Here is a 13,310-nt window from a genome sequence, read left to right as displayed (position 1 = left end):
GCTGAGGACCTAAGACTCAGGAGACAGTGTGGGTGGTGGCCGGCCTCGGGCTTTGGGGTAAGGGTTAGGGTTTTCTGGTTGACAGGCTTAGTGGGAAGACTGAGATCAAGCAACAGGAAGTCCTTTCTGGCTCAGGATGGGATGTGGGGAGACAGCTCTGGCGGCAGAGAGCCCCTGGGGAAAGCTTTGGGAATGGGAATGAACTAGACAGTGTGGATGGTTGGGCTGGTTGGGTCTTTGGAGGTCTTCGGTGGGGCTGGCCACTGTACAGGGGGAAGCCAAGGCCACAACTGGCTGGTGACAGAGAGGGGTTGGGGACGTGGGCTCTGGAGCTCAGGCCCCATGCTTTTTCCAGGACAACTGGGAGCAAAGTCAGGCAGGGGCTACGGGCCAGGGGAGACCTCTTGGTGGGGGCCTCATAGCTCCCTTACAGCCCTCATGGGAGGTGCCAACTAACAGCTGATGGTTGCTATCGAAGGCCAGGGGTTCTGTGTTTTAGCACGGGCAGACCTAAGAAGGAGAGGGGAAGAGACAGGCAGCTGTCTGTGCTGCAGAGGTTTCCGTGGAGGGAAAAGTGGGTGACTGTGGGAACAAGTGGGATCCCACTGGCTCAAGTTCAAGTGCATTGAATTTCCTTGTGTCTCCACTTCCTGTTTCCTCCCACGCTCCTCTAAGGTGACTCCTCCATGGCTCTTGTCTCTAAGCGGCTTTGCAGAAATGAACCGCCCTGGCCAACTCTCCACTGCCTGCTCAGGTCAGCACAGGGATTTCATTGCCTTTCCAACTAGCGATAGCTCAGAGCCCAGGAAGAGCCAGCTACTTTGGACCTGATGTCCCAGTTAGTGAAGGCAAAGCTTTGTGACTTCTTCTAAGATTTATTTTATTTGAAAGGCAGAGTGGGAGCCAGCATAGCAGATAAAGCTGCCGCTTGCAGTCCAGCATCCCATATGGGCACCAGTTCAAGAACTGGCTGCTCCACTCCCAATCCAGCTCTCTGCTGTGGCCTGGGAAAGCAGTGGAAGATGGCCCAAGTCCTTGGGCCCCTGCACCTGCATGGGAGACCTGGAAGAAGCTCCTGGCTTCAGATTGGCACAGCTCTGGCCATTGCAACCATCTGTAAAGTGAACCAGTGGATGGAAAACCTCTTTCTCTCTGTGCCTCTGCCACTCTGTAAATCTGCCTCTCAAATAAAAATAAATAAATCTTTATATATAAAAAAAGAAAGGCAGAGTTATAGAGAGGGAAAGAGAGAGAAGGGTCTTCCAACCACAGGCTCACTCCCCAAATGGCCACAATGGCTGTAGCTGTGCCAATCCGATGCCAAGAACTTCCGAGTCTCCAAGGGACCAGGCACTTGGGCCATCTTCTACCACTTTTCTAGGTGCATTAGCAGAGAGCTGGATTGGAAGTGGAGCAGCTGGAACTCGAACTTGCACCCATATGGGATGCTGGCACTACAGGCAGCGGCTTTACCCGCTACGCCACAGTGTCAGCTCCTTAGTGACTTCTTAAGTCTGGCTGGGCCAAGTCCTATAGGGCCAAGCCTCAGCAGTCCCATGTGTGCCTGGAGAAACACTGATGGTTGTAGGCTCTGTGCTGGTTAACTCTCACCTCGCCGTGCTGCTCTTCAGCTAGTGAGTGTTGGGCCACAGGTGGTTTGCTCACATGGCTTCATTTACTCTTCTAGAACCTGGAGTGCAAACGCTGTGGTTGGGGTGGTGTCACGGGCAAGGGAGCTGGGGCTCTGAGATGTTAGGAGACCTGCTGGGAAGGCAGAGGGAGCTTTCAAACCCTGGTGGGTCAGCATTCAAGGCCTGTGCCCTGCCACCAGGATGCTGGAGTGGAAGAGGTGCTAGAGCAGTGGAGATGGGTAGTCAGGCTGTGAGACAGAGGCAGGTTCCATTGAGGGTAGAGAAGCGGGCAGCCTCTCGGGTTTCTGGAAGCACCCCATGGTCTAGAGGGGGCATTTGAGACTAGGGGGTATTTCTGAAGCAAGTAGTAGAAATAAGACTTCTCCAACAGAGGGAGGTTACTGGGGGCCCAGGGACAGGGCGGAACAGGGCCTACTGGCCTGGGCAGGGCCCAAACCCCAGCCTGGGCGCTGGAGCCCTGGATTTTCATCCTAGCTCTGTCCGTAGCCCTGTGCCCTCACTTAAGACATTTCCTCTATTAACCCCATTTCTCTGCTCTTTGCCATGAGACCACCTGACTTCTGGGGCTCTTGCCAGCTAAGAGCCTGTGGTTTCAGCCTTGGGTGTTCTGATGAGGGAGACAGGAGAAGTTGTGAGAGGGAGCTGTCCTCAGAATATAACCAGGCCCAGCTGGCTCCGTGGCTCACTAGGCTAATCCTCTGCCTGCAGCGCCGACATCCTGGGTTCTAGTCCCGGTTGGGGCGCTGGATTCTATTCCGGTTGCTCCTCTTCCAGTGCAGCTCTCTGTTGTGGCCCGGGAAGGCAGTGGAGGATGGCCCAAGTCCTTGGGCCCTGCACCTGCATGGGGGGAAGCTCCTGGCTTCAGATCGGCACGGCGCACCGGCCGCAGCGTGCCAGCTGTAGCGCCCATTTGGGGGGTGAACCTTTCTCTCTCTCTCTCTCTCTCTCTCTCTCTCTCTCTCTCTCACTGTCTAACTCTGCCTGTAAAAAAAAAGAAATATATATAACTAGCCCTCCCCGGGCACACGAGGCCCTTCTCTTGGGGGCAGAGCTTCCCGTCAGGAAGGTCTCTGTCTACTTCTTGCCTCCCTCAAAGAATACAAGGCAACCTCTGATCATGGAGGCTGTCCTGGGCCAATTAAAAAGCCTGTCAAAGGGGTTGACATTGTGGTGCAGTGGGTTAAGCTGCCTTCTGTGGTGCTAGCATGCCATATCCAAGGACCAGTTCAAGTCCTGGCCGCTCCACTTCTGATCTAGCTCTTTACTAATGCACCTGGGAAAGCAGCAGAAGATGGCCCAAGGGCTTGAGCTCCTGCCGCACATGTGGGAGACCCAGATGGAATTTCTGGATACTGGCTTCAGCATGGCACAGCTCCCCTGATTACAGCCATTTGGGGAGTGAACCAGCAGATGAAAGACATGCCTGCCTCTCTCTCTCTTTCTCTCTCTCTTTCTCACTCTCACTCTCACTCTGCCTTTCAAATAAATAAATAAAATCTTTTTAAAAAAGGTTTTATTTATTTATTTGAGAGGTAGAGTTACAAAGGGAGAAACAGAGAGAAACGTCTTCTGTTCGTTGGTTCACTCCCCAAATGGCTGCAACGGCTGGAGCTGCACCGATCCAAAGCCAGGATCCAGGTGCTTCTTCCTGGTCTCCCATGTGGGTGCAGGGGCCCAAGGACTTGGGCCATCTCTACTGCTTTCCCAGACCACAGCAGAGAGCTGGATTGGAAGAGGAGCAGCTGAGACTAGAACTGGCACCGCAGGCAGAGGATTAACCTACTGTGCCACAGCACAGTAAATCTTTAAATAAATAAATAAATCTTTAAATAAATTAAAAGCCTGTCACAAAGTTCATAAAGAAAGATACAGCAGTCAGTTAAAAGCTCTATAGTGATGATTAAAACTGATTGTGATTCTAGAAGAGTCCAAATCAGAGTACAGGGAGTTGCTAGCTGTGTTATTGGAAGCTGGGAAACAAAGCAGTGTCCTCTAGAAATTACTTTTTCACTAAGAACAAGTTACACCACATTTGCCTTATTTTGTTATTTTGATAAGATTCTAGAGCAGATGCAAAGGAATGCCTTAGATGTAGCATATCTGGAGTTCCAGGGGGATCTAGGAAAAACCTCTCTTGTTATCTTTACAGAAAAGGAGGCTGGGGAGCTGACGTTTAGCCTGACAATGAAGACACACAGTCCCGTATTAGAATTGCCTGAGTTTCCTAGCTTCTTGGCTCCAGCTTTCTGCTAGTGGACGCTCGGCGAGCAGATGGTGGCTCAAGTAGTTGGGTCCCTGCCCCCACGAAAGAAATCTGGGTGGAGCTCCTGGCTCCTGGCTTTGGCCTGGTCCACCCATAACTGTTAAGAGTATTTGGGGCGGCCGGCGCCATGGCTCACTAGGCTAATCCTCCGGCTAGCGGCGCCGGCACACCGGGTTCTAGTCCCGGTCGGGGCACCAGATTCTGTCCCGGTTGCCCCTCTTCCAGGCCAGCTCTCTGCTGTGGCCAGGGAGTGCAGTGGAGGATGGCCCAAGTGCTAGGGCCCTGCACCTGCATGGGAGACCAGGAGAAGTACCTGGCTCCTGCCATCAGATCAGCGCGATGCGCCGGCCGCAGCATGCCAGCCTCGGCGGCCATTGGAGGGTGAACCAACAGCAAGAGAAGACCTTTCTCTCTGTCTCTCTCTCTCTCACTGTCCACTCTGCCTGTCAAAAAAAGAGAGTATTTGGGGCTGGACCAGCACTGTGGCACAGTGGGTTAACGCTGTGGCCTGAAGTGCCGGCATCCCATATGGGCACTGGTTCTAGTCCTAGCTGCTCCTCTTCCGATCCAGCTCTCTGCTATGGCCTGGGAAAGCAGTAGAGATGGCCCAAGTCCTTGGGCCCCTGCACCCAGGTGGGAGACCTGGAAGAAGCTCCTGGCTCCTGGCTTCAGATCGGTGCAGCTCCAGCTATTGTGACCATCTGGGGAGTGAACCAGTGGATGGAAGACCTCTCTCTCTGTCTCTACCTCTCTCTGTAACTCTTTCAAATAAATAAAATAATTTTTTTTTTAAAAAAGAGCATATGGGGACTGAACCACAGATGGGTGCTCTTACTTTGTCTCTCTTTGCTTCTCAACAGCAATAACAATTTTGAAATTTATATTTATTAAAAAAATAGAAAATGGGGCTGGATGACAGCATAGTTATATGAGCTTTGAGCTGGTTGATGGACTGTCCCAAGAGTGATGAAGAATAAGTCTCTGGCATGCAGGACAAGGTAGCAGTGTCCTTGTCAGAATCGACCTGTCCATTAATGATATGGGTGATGACCATGGATGCCTTCCACGCTGTTCATGGTCAGAATCTCAGATAAACAGCTAGCAATTGAGACTCAAAAACAGCTTGACCACCAAGTCAACGATATTCAACAAGGATATCGAAGGGTCTTGTATTTATATTCAAAGGATGAGGGTCTCTATGGGATGGGCCGACTGTTGCTGGTCAGAGTGGTGTGGGATTCAGGGTCTCTGCTGAGCGCAGCCAGCTATCTGAAAGTGTGTCCAGGACCCCACGTTCACAGGCAGCTCCCACCCTCGGGAGGCCTGCGTGCTGAATGTCGGGCTTGCTTGATTTGAAGACTGTGTGGCCTCCGTGACCGGTGGCCAGAGTTCCTCCTCAGGCCTGGTCATCACTGAGCAAGGCTTTACCAGTGACAAGCTGTAGACTTCACCCTTTCTGTCCTGAGCACCACCAACTGCTGGGTATCTGTCTGTTCATCTCTGGCCAGAGCAACGCCCTTTGTCCTTCGAAGAAAGTGCAGATCTAAGCAGATTTCCTTTGAGATGTTGAACACAATTCCAGTGTCAGCCCATTTCCTTTCCCAGGGTTCACTCTCTCTGTTCCCACAGTGCCTTCTGGGAAGGCAAATGGCCTCCTTCTAGCTGGGTGGGTGAGCCGTCACCTTGTGGATATTTGGCATCCACCCATACCTGCCTGAGTGCAGTACACTGGGGAGAAAACTGTGGGGGACCCCAAGGCTCTCTGTTCCCTACCTGCTGAGTGTCTGACCCAGGAGCTCTGCTATAGGATCAGCTCGCTGTCTCCCACCCAACCTACTTCCATCCTCACCCCACTACTGGCTGCTGCCCTTGGCTCAGCCGTCCCCAGACTCTTCAGTCCTGCAGAACCTAAGAGGAGTGCATGCTCTGACTGCCTGGGAGGCACACTCTGAGTCCTCAGTCCTCCTGGCTTTTCTGGGGACAGAGAGGAGGAATGTGACAGTATGCATTGCAGGAAGCACCCAGAGGGCGTGTCAGTGCATCTGGGTGGAAGGAGCTGGGGAAACAGAGAGAAGCAGTGGGAATTGGGAGGGGTTGAGGCCCCTGCTACTCTGTGGAGCAAAGAGAATAGAAGGCAGAATGACCTCTGTCCCAGTCTGACCACTGTGCCTGACGCCCTGTGCTCCGTTCTGCCTAGATCACCATGAGGACCTAGGATGTCTGCCTGTGAGCCTCCCGCCCCGATGGCCTGCGGTGACCATAGCATCCTGTAGGAGGAGCTGCCATGGCCTGGGGGGAGGGCAGCGACCTCCCTGAGATCAACATCTGAGACAAGCACCCTCTGTAGTACCTGGAGTTCTCCAGTCCCATCCCGAACCTCGAGGAGCTCAACGTCTGCTTTGCAGAGCTTGTGTTCAGTGCACGGTGGGCAGGGAAGGGAGGGTGAATGGACAGCGGGTGGGAGCCCATGTGCTGGGGTCTCCTGCTCTCAAGACTCTTCTTGGGCCTGAGGTGGGGTCCCAGGATACCTTCGCTGTGTGGGTGAAACGGGTGTCTCACTAGGTGGATGCCAGGAGATGTGTCCCCAGAAGAATGGACTCCTTCCATTGGATTTGAGGCCATGTGGTGCAGTGCTTAGATTCCAATAGAAAGAGGCAGTCAGGCTTTTGTGAAATAAGGTGGTGAGGAGCCTTGAAGAGCATTGGAACACTTGGGAGCCATTCTCTGTCTTCTGGGGTTTTCCTAGGGTCTTCTCATCTCAGAGGGAGGAAGAAGGGCCGAGTGGAAGTCCATAGGCAGCCATGGCACCTTGCAATGGAGGACAGCTGGCTGGAAATATAGAAGTAGAAATGCCCACCGCATTCGTGGGATCTGAGTCAGGTCTGGGATGATTGTACCCCATGCTTAGCCAGGGGCAATCAGAGGGTCTCCCGTTTGTGCTAACACCAGACCTTCCTGCTTCCAGATGATATCCATCCGGGCCAGTGCATAAGTCTGCTTGTTAAGAAGTCCCTGGGGCCGGCGCCGCGGCTCACTAGGCTAATCCTCCGCCTAGTGGCACCAGCACAGCGGGTTCTAGTCCCGGTCGGGGCGCCGGATTCTGTCCCGGTTGACCCTCTTCCAGGCCAGCTCTCTACTGTGGCCAGGGAGTGCAGTGGAGGATGGCCCAAGTGCTTGGGCCTTGCACCCCATGGGAGACCAGGAGAAGTACCTGGCTCCTGCCATCAGATCAGCGCGGTGCGCCGGCTGCAGTGCGCCAGCCGTGATGGCTATTGGAGGGTGAACCAACAGCAAAGGAAGACCTTTCTCTCTGTCTCTCTGTCTCTCTCACTGTCCACTCTGCCTGTCAAAAAATAAAAAATAAATAAATAAAAAAAGAAGTCCCTGGGTATGAAACTTGATACTCTGATCACACTGAGATAAAGGAAGGAAGTGTGAGTCCTCTCGTTGGAGGTCTGGTGGTGAGACAAGGACTGCACACTGAGGGAAGTCCCAGCTCGGGGATGCTGCACCTGCACCCTGGCATGGAGCCTTGGCTCGCACTCCTCTGCTGTCCACTCTCGGTCACTCACTCCTGTGATGGGACCAGTCATCACGGGAGTGGAAAAATGGAGCCATGAGGTTTGGGATGTGGTTTTGCTATTAGCTTCTGGTTAAGGTGATCCAGCCCCTGCAGACGACAGGCCCACTGCAAGATGAGACCACGGGTGGTGTGAAGAAGCTGTCCAGCTTCGTTGTCACACAGGCTTGAGGAAAGCTTGCCAGCCACCCTGTGTGGAGTCTACAGAATGCCAAGAGCCTCTAGGGGTTCCTTGTGTCTGGGTCAGCCAGGGTTTCTCTGGACTTGGCTGATGAGAGCTGGCTGTTGAGTTTTTAGTAGTTTTGCAAATTGGTTGTCAAACATAGCTGTGGTTAAAATATAAATTTAGGATGAAAATTATATTGAGAACAATGTTAATAAATGCTTGAAACATACCATTCTCTAATCAGCTAATTCCTTTTCTACTTTGTACCATGACAAATGCACCTGACTATTAAGTGTACTCTTGAACTTGCAGCTTGTGTGTGTGTGTGCACGCATGTGTACATGTCCATGTGGAGATGCTGTGTGACGGTGTCTTTCTTCCCTAGCCCAGTTCAATGATGGCTTGTTGACAGCTTGGAATTGGCTATGCTAGGAGTATTTATACCATGGAAATGGAGAGCACTGTGGGCAGACCTTTAATTTTTCTTTCCCCAGAGATCCAGTTGCTGAACACTAGCCATCCACTGACTGGGGGGGGGGGGGGGAGTGAGAGAGAGAGAGAGGGAGAGAGAGAGATTGAGTGTCTGGGTTGAGTGCTCCACCCCAGGAGCCTGGAAACAGAGCCTTCCAGGGAGTGAGGACATCTTGATCTGCCTGTCACTCTGCTAGGGGTTGTTGGGGCCTGCGGTGGTGGGGTGCAGAGCAGGAAGTCAGAAGGATTGAGAGAGAATCACCAGGTTCATCATCACCTCAATTTATTAGACTTTGCCATGACAAGATCCTGATCACAAAAGTGACATGTATTCATTGTGGAACTGTTGTGGATAATAGAAAAGCATATGATATCAGTACAAAAGTGTCTGTTGTCAACTTAATTTGATAGCATATTCAATGGTTGTAGACATATTCCTACAACAATATATAATGCACATAAATACATTTAGAATAAATATATAGTGATTCCCGCAGTTCAATTTATGACCCTTTCCTCAGATCATTAATTATTATTCTAAATCAAGAGTTCTAAGCCTCTGTGTGTGTGTACACGCACACACACATGTGTGTGCACACGGGCTCACCAGGGGTATCTGGCATCCAGGAAGATCTACGGGCTACTTCCCAGAAATGATGTTTTTAAATAATAAAATAGATAGGCTTAAACAAATAAACCAATTAGATTAAAATGCAGCTACCAGACATTAAAAATGTATGAGATAGAAATTAATGTGTTTCTTTATGCCTTAAACAGCAAAAGCCAGCACCGGGTGTGATGAGAACTGTGATTTGGAAGTACTGATGAGTGTAAATGACATTTTGAGATACCTACAACAACCATAATTTGATATGAAAATAGCTGTGATTTCTTTGGGTGACAGAGTCATGGACTCTGCTCACTCGGCTGTCACTTGTTGCCTGCATTCTTCACAGAGGAAATGCTAAATTTCAGTTACCAAAAGGGAAAATATAATTTTCTTTTCCCATTCTAGCCCTTGGATCCTTGAATGCTCTCTGTACACGCTTTAGGGGAGCACAGCCTCTAGGTTAAGAACCTCTGTCCTAAGTGAGTTTTCATGGTTTCTGCTGACAGTCAGGATAACTGCTGGCCTCCTACAGATCCCTTGAAATATAGCTACCCCAGCCTTGGCCCTTGGATTTAGTGATTCTAATGCTGTCCCTGTCTGAAGTACTGCTTGTCCTCTAACTCACTGTTTCTATCCTTGCTGGAGATGAGCATTCTGGTTTAATGTAATAAAGTAATAATGTAATAATGATGCATCGTGGTCTTCTCTTTCATGTACAAACCACTTAAGCTATGCAATGGGATATAATATGCAAATGCACAGTATTTGAAATGCAAGTAAGATGTGAGTGCTTTGTGAGGGTCATAGGATTTCAGTGTCTGAGACAAACTTTGTTAACAAGCCAAGCAGTCGGCCCTAGGTGAGATGCACCCCACAAGTAGTAAGCTATTTGCAAAATACATACAGAATGAAATGCAGACACAAGCTGCCTTTGGTTCTGCCATCTCTGGCTGGTAGGTTTGTGACCCGCTTCTTCGAGCTGGAGGGCTTGACCGTCTGCTGAGTTTCCTCCGGAGCATGGACCATGCCACCTGTGAGAGCTGCATCCACACCTCCCGCATCAAGGCACTGTTGAACAACTCACAGGGGCGGATGCATGTGCTGGCCCAGCGTGAGGCCATCAGCATCATCGCGTAGAGTCTGCGTACAAAGAACAGCAAGACCAAGGTGGCCGTGCTGGAGGTCCTGGGTGCCCTGTGCCTCGTACCTGGCAGCCACAAGAAGATGCTCCAGGCCATGCTGCATTACCAAGTATATGCCGCAGAGCGAACACGCTTCCAGGTGAGGAGGCTCAGGGTGGTGCAGAGACATCCTGCACAGGGGACCCAGAATTCTCTGTAAGCAAAAGCTCGCTGTGAAAGGCATAGAATGCAGGCTACAGAGAGAACAGGGACCCAGGGGGCTGACAAAATGACACGAGAGACTGAGTTGGGTGTTTGGCTGGGAAAATGGACTGGACCTGCTCACCAGACTGTGGGTCCCTTGAAACTGGAATATCGGTTTGCTTCATTCTGGGGACTCTGCCTCTCTGAGCCCAGTACCTGACTCACAATGGGGGCTTAGTCAAGAATTGCTGACTTGAGTGCAGTTGCTGGAAACAAGATGTCAGGCCCCATGCCTGCACCCGTGCCTCATGTAGGGATGCTGGAGCCAGTGCTGGGAGCTCAGGCCAAGCTGTTCTCTTCTGTGCTGGTTGGCCTGCCTAGAAAAGGACAGTGTGGCCTGTCCTACCACATGACTGGCACAGAGTGAGTGTCAGTGAATGTGAACCATTGTTAGGAGCTCTGGGGTTGATCCACCAGTATGGCTGTCATCAAGCAGTTTGGAGCCCTACTACTTGCAGAAAGTGGCCCCTGGTGCTTTGCAGATGATGCAGAAGGGATGCAAGGTTAGCTTCCAGGCCAGCCAGGACCGAGCCCTGAGGCTGCCCCTGTAGAACCCTCTTACCCAGGCGTGCATTCCACCCAGACCCTGCTGAACGAGCTGGACCGCAGCTTGGGGCGGTGCCGGGATGAAGTGAATCTGAAAACAGCCATCATGTCTTTTATCAATGCTGTCCTTAACGCTGGAGCTGGAGAGGTGAGGCACCTGGGCACCTGCTCCCAGTGCGGGGCAGAGCATGTGTGCTCAAGTGCTTCCCAGGGCTTACTGGTGGCTCTCCAAAGTAGTTGTGAGGACTAATGCTGATGCTCCATCCTCACAAAATTCTTCTGATTCCATCTAAACCTAGAAGGCCCCTGCCTAGGTAGCATCCTGCCTTGGGTGTGTTGTGCACAAGCCCTAAACCTGCCTGGCTGATGCTGGCTCAGATTGGCGGGGGCTTCATCATGGAAGGAGGCACATTTTGGGCTTTCTCTCTAGGCCTTTCTAGGGACCTGCTTCTGGAGTGGTTTCTGGAATGACTGGTGATGCTTTCCTGGCATATTCTATTGGAGCCATGGCTTCTGTTTGTCTTCCCTGTGGGGCCAGCATGGGATTCTCAGACCGCAAAAATAGCAACATTAGAAGAAATCATTAAAGAGCAGAAGAGATGACCTTCCTAAACTCTTAAGACAATCAGATGCCCCTGTCAAGGTCAACTTGAAGGGCAGAAGGGGAAAAGGAGGCAATTAAATGACCCCTGCCTCGCCCTCCTTTGTGCTGGCATACCTTTACGCATGCAGTCCTACTGACCTGAGTTGCGGGGGTGGGAAGGGGGAAGTCATCTACCCCTCACATGATGCCACCTGATCAGTACTCACTGACTGGGCCTGGTTTATGTTCTGATTAATTGGTAAGCATATCTCATCTGGTAAGTTTTATGGATCTCATCCCCTGTAGGTAAGTAGTGATACACTCATTTTACAAATGGAGAAACCAACGCTTTCCCAACATTATATTTTTTAACTTTTTTTTTTAAAATTTATTTATTTATTTATTTGAAAATCAGAGTTACACAGAGAAGGAGAGGCAGAGACAGAGAAATCTTCCATCCACTGGTTCACTCCCCAGTTGGCTGCAATGGCCAGAGCTGTACTGATCTGTAGCCGGGAGCCAGGAGCTTCTTCTGGGTCTCCCACACAGGTGCAGGGGCCCAAGGACTTGAGCCATCTTCTGCTTTCCCAGCCCATAGACATATGGGTCTCGAACTGGTGCCCATATGGGATGCCGGCACTCCAGGGGGAGGCCTTACCGGCTACACCACAGCGCCAGCCCCTCCCAAAGTTATAGAACTAGTAAGTGGGGCTGGTGTCATTGCGTAGCAAGTAAAGTCGCCTCTTGCGATGCTGGCATTCCATATGGACACTGGTTTGTATCCTGGCTACTCCAAGTCCAGTCCAACTCCCTGCTAGTGGCCTGGGAAAAGCATTGGCAGATGACCTAAGCACTTGGGCCCCTGCCATCTACATGGGAGACCAGGATGAAGCTCCTGGCTCCTGGCTTCAGCCTGGCCCAGTGCTGCCCATTGCAGCCACCTGAGGAGTGAACCAGTGGATGGAAGATCTTTATCTTTTCCCCCTACTGTAGATGTGAATATAGATAAATAGATACAAACTTTTTTTTTTTAATTAAGTAGTAAGTAGCAGAGCAGGGATTTGAGCTAAGACCTGTCTAACCCCAAAGCTTGAGTTCTGGGTCCGCTACACCACTGCTCTTCAGTGCCAGAGGCAAAGAGAGAACTGGTCAGGGGCTTGAGGGCAGTGAGGCAGGATACCTAAATGGTACTGGGCCATGGCCTGCGTTAGAGAAAGGGCAAGGTTGGAGGACACCTCTTCCTGTGCTTCCTTGGGCTTCTGGGACTTGGTGCAGTTACAGGTGCGTTTGCTGCAAGAGATTCAATGTAACTGTAGCGGAGGCAGGGGAGCTGAGTCCACCAGGGACTCTTGCGGGTGTTGAGACCAAAGCTGCTTCTCCATTGTGTGTCTCCCCCTCCCCTCCAGGATAACCAGTTCCACCTACATCTACGGTATGAGTTCCTGATGCTGGGGACACAGCCTGTGATCGATAACTTCTGATAACACGAGAACGCCATCCTGGACAACTAAGGCCCAGGCCACCCAGTCCTGCTGCAAACGTAATGAGGCTACTCAGGACCTTGGGGGAAGTCTGCGCTTGTTCCCAGAAATGACCACGTTCATATGACACGTTCATAGTCAGTTGTAGGCCATCATATGGATGCATTTGTGAGTCTCCATCATCAGCAATGGCAATCCCTCTCCTGCCAGACTAGAAGCTTACCATGGATGGGAAAGGGCACGTGTCACCAGCCTGAGCCCAGGTGTAACGCCTGTCCTCCCACAGACAAGCAGAACAGTGGCTACCTCCGGCAGAGGCAGCTCCTGGACCGCATCCTGCAGCAGATTGTTCTTCAGGATGAGCGAGGCATGGATTCGGACCTGGCTCCACTGCAGGGCTGCTGTAGGGGACAGGTGGGTTCAGGAGGCCCTGGGCACCCCCATAGTGAAGGAACTGGCTCAGCTGAGCCTGAATCTCACCCTGAATCTTAGGAGCGAGTCCCCGGCCCCGTGTGGAATGACATCGACGACACACGGGTATTTCGGGTTCCTGGATCTGAAGGTTTTTGAAAA

The 13,310-nt window shown here is 51.5% G+C and overlaps 1 pseudogene; it reads left to right on the top strand.

The window, feature by feature from the left end:
• Nucleotides 1–4,971: 4,971 nt before the first annotated feature.
• Nucleotides 4,972–12,767, top strand: LOC103346057 (disheveled-associated activator of morphogenesis 2-like; annotated as a pseudogene).
• The last annotated feature ends 543 nt before the right edge of the window (nt 12,768–13,310 follow it).

This window comes from Oryctolagus cuniculus, chromosome 13 (genome assembly GCF_964237555.1).
Source record: "Oryctolagus cuniculus chromosome 13, mOryCun1.1, whole genome shotgun sequence".
NCBI lineage: Eukaryota > Metazoa > Chordata > Mammalia > Lagomorpha > Leporidae > Oryctolagus > Oryctolagus cuniculus.
The sequence above is the reverse complement of the archived record's forward strand: the minus strand, read 5'-3'. Positions and strand labels throughout refer to the sequence as shown.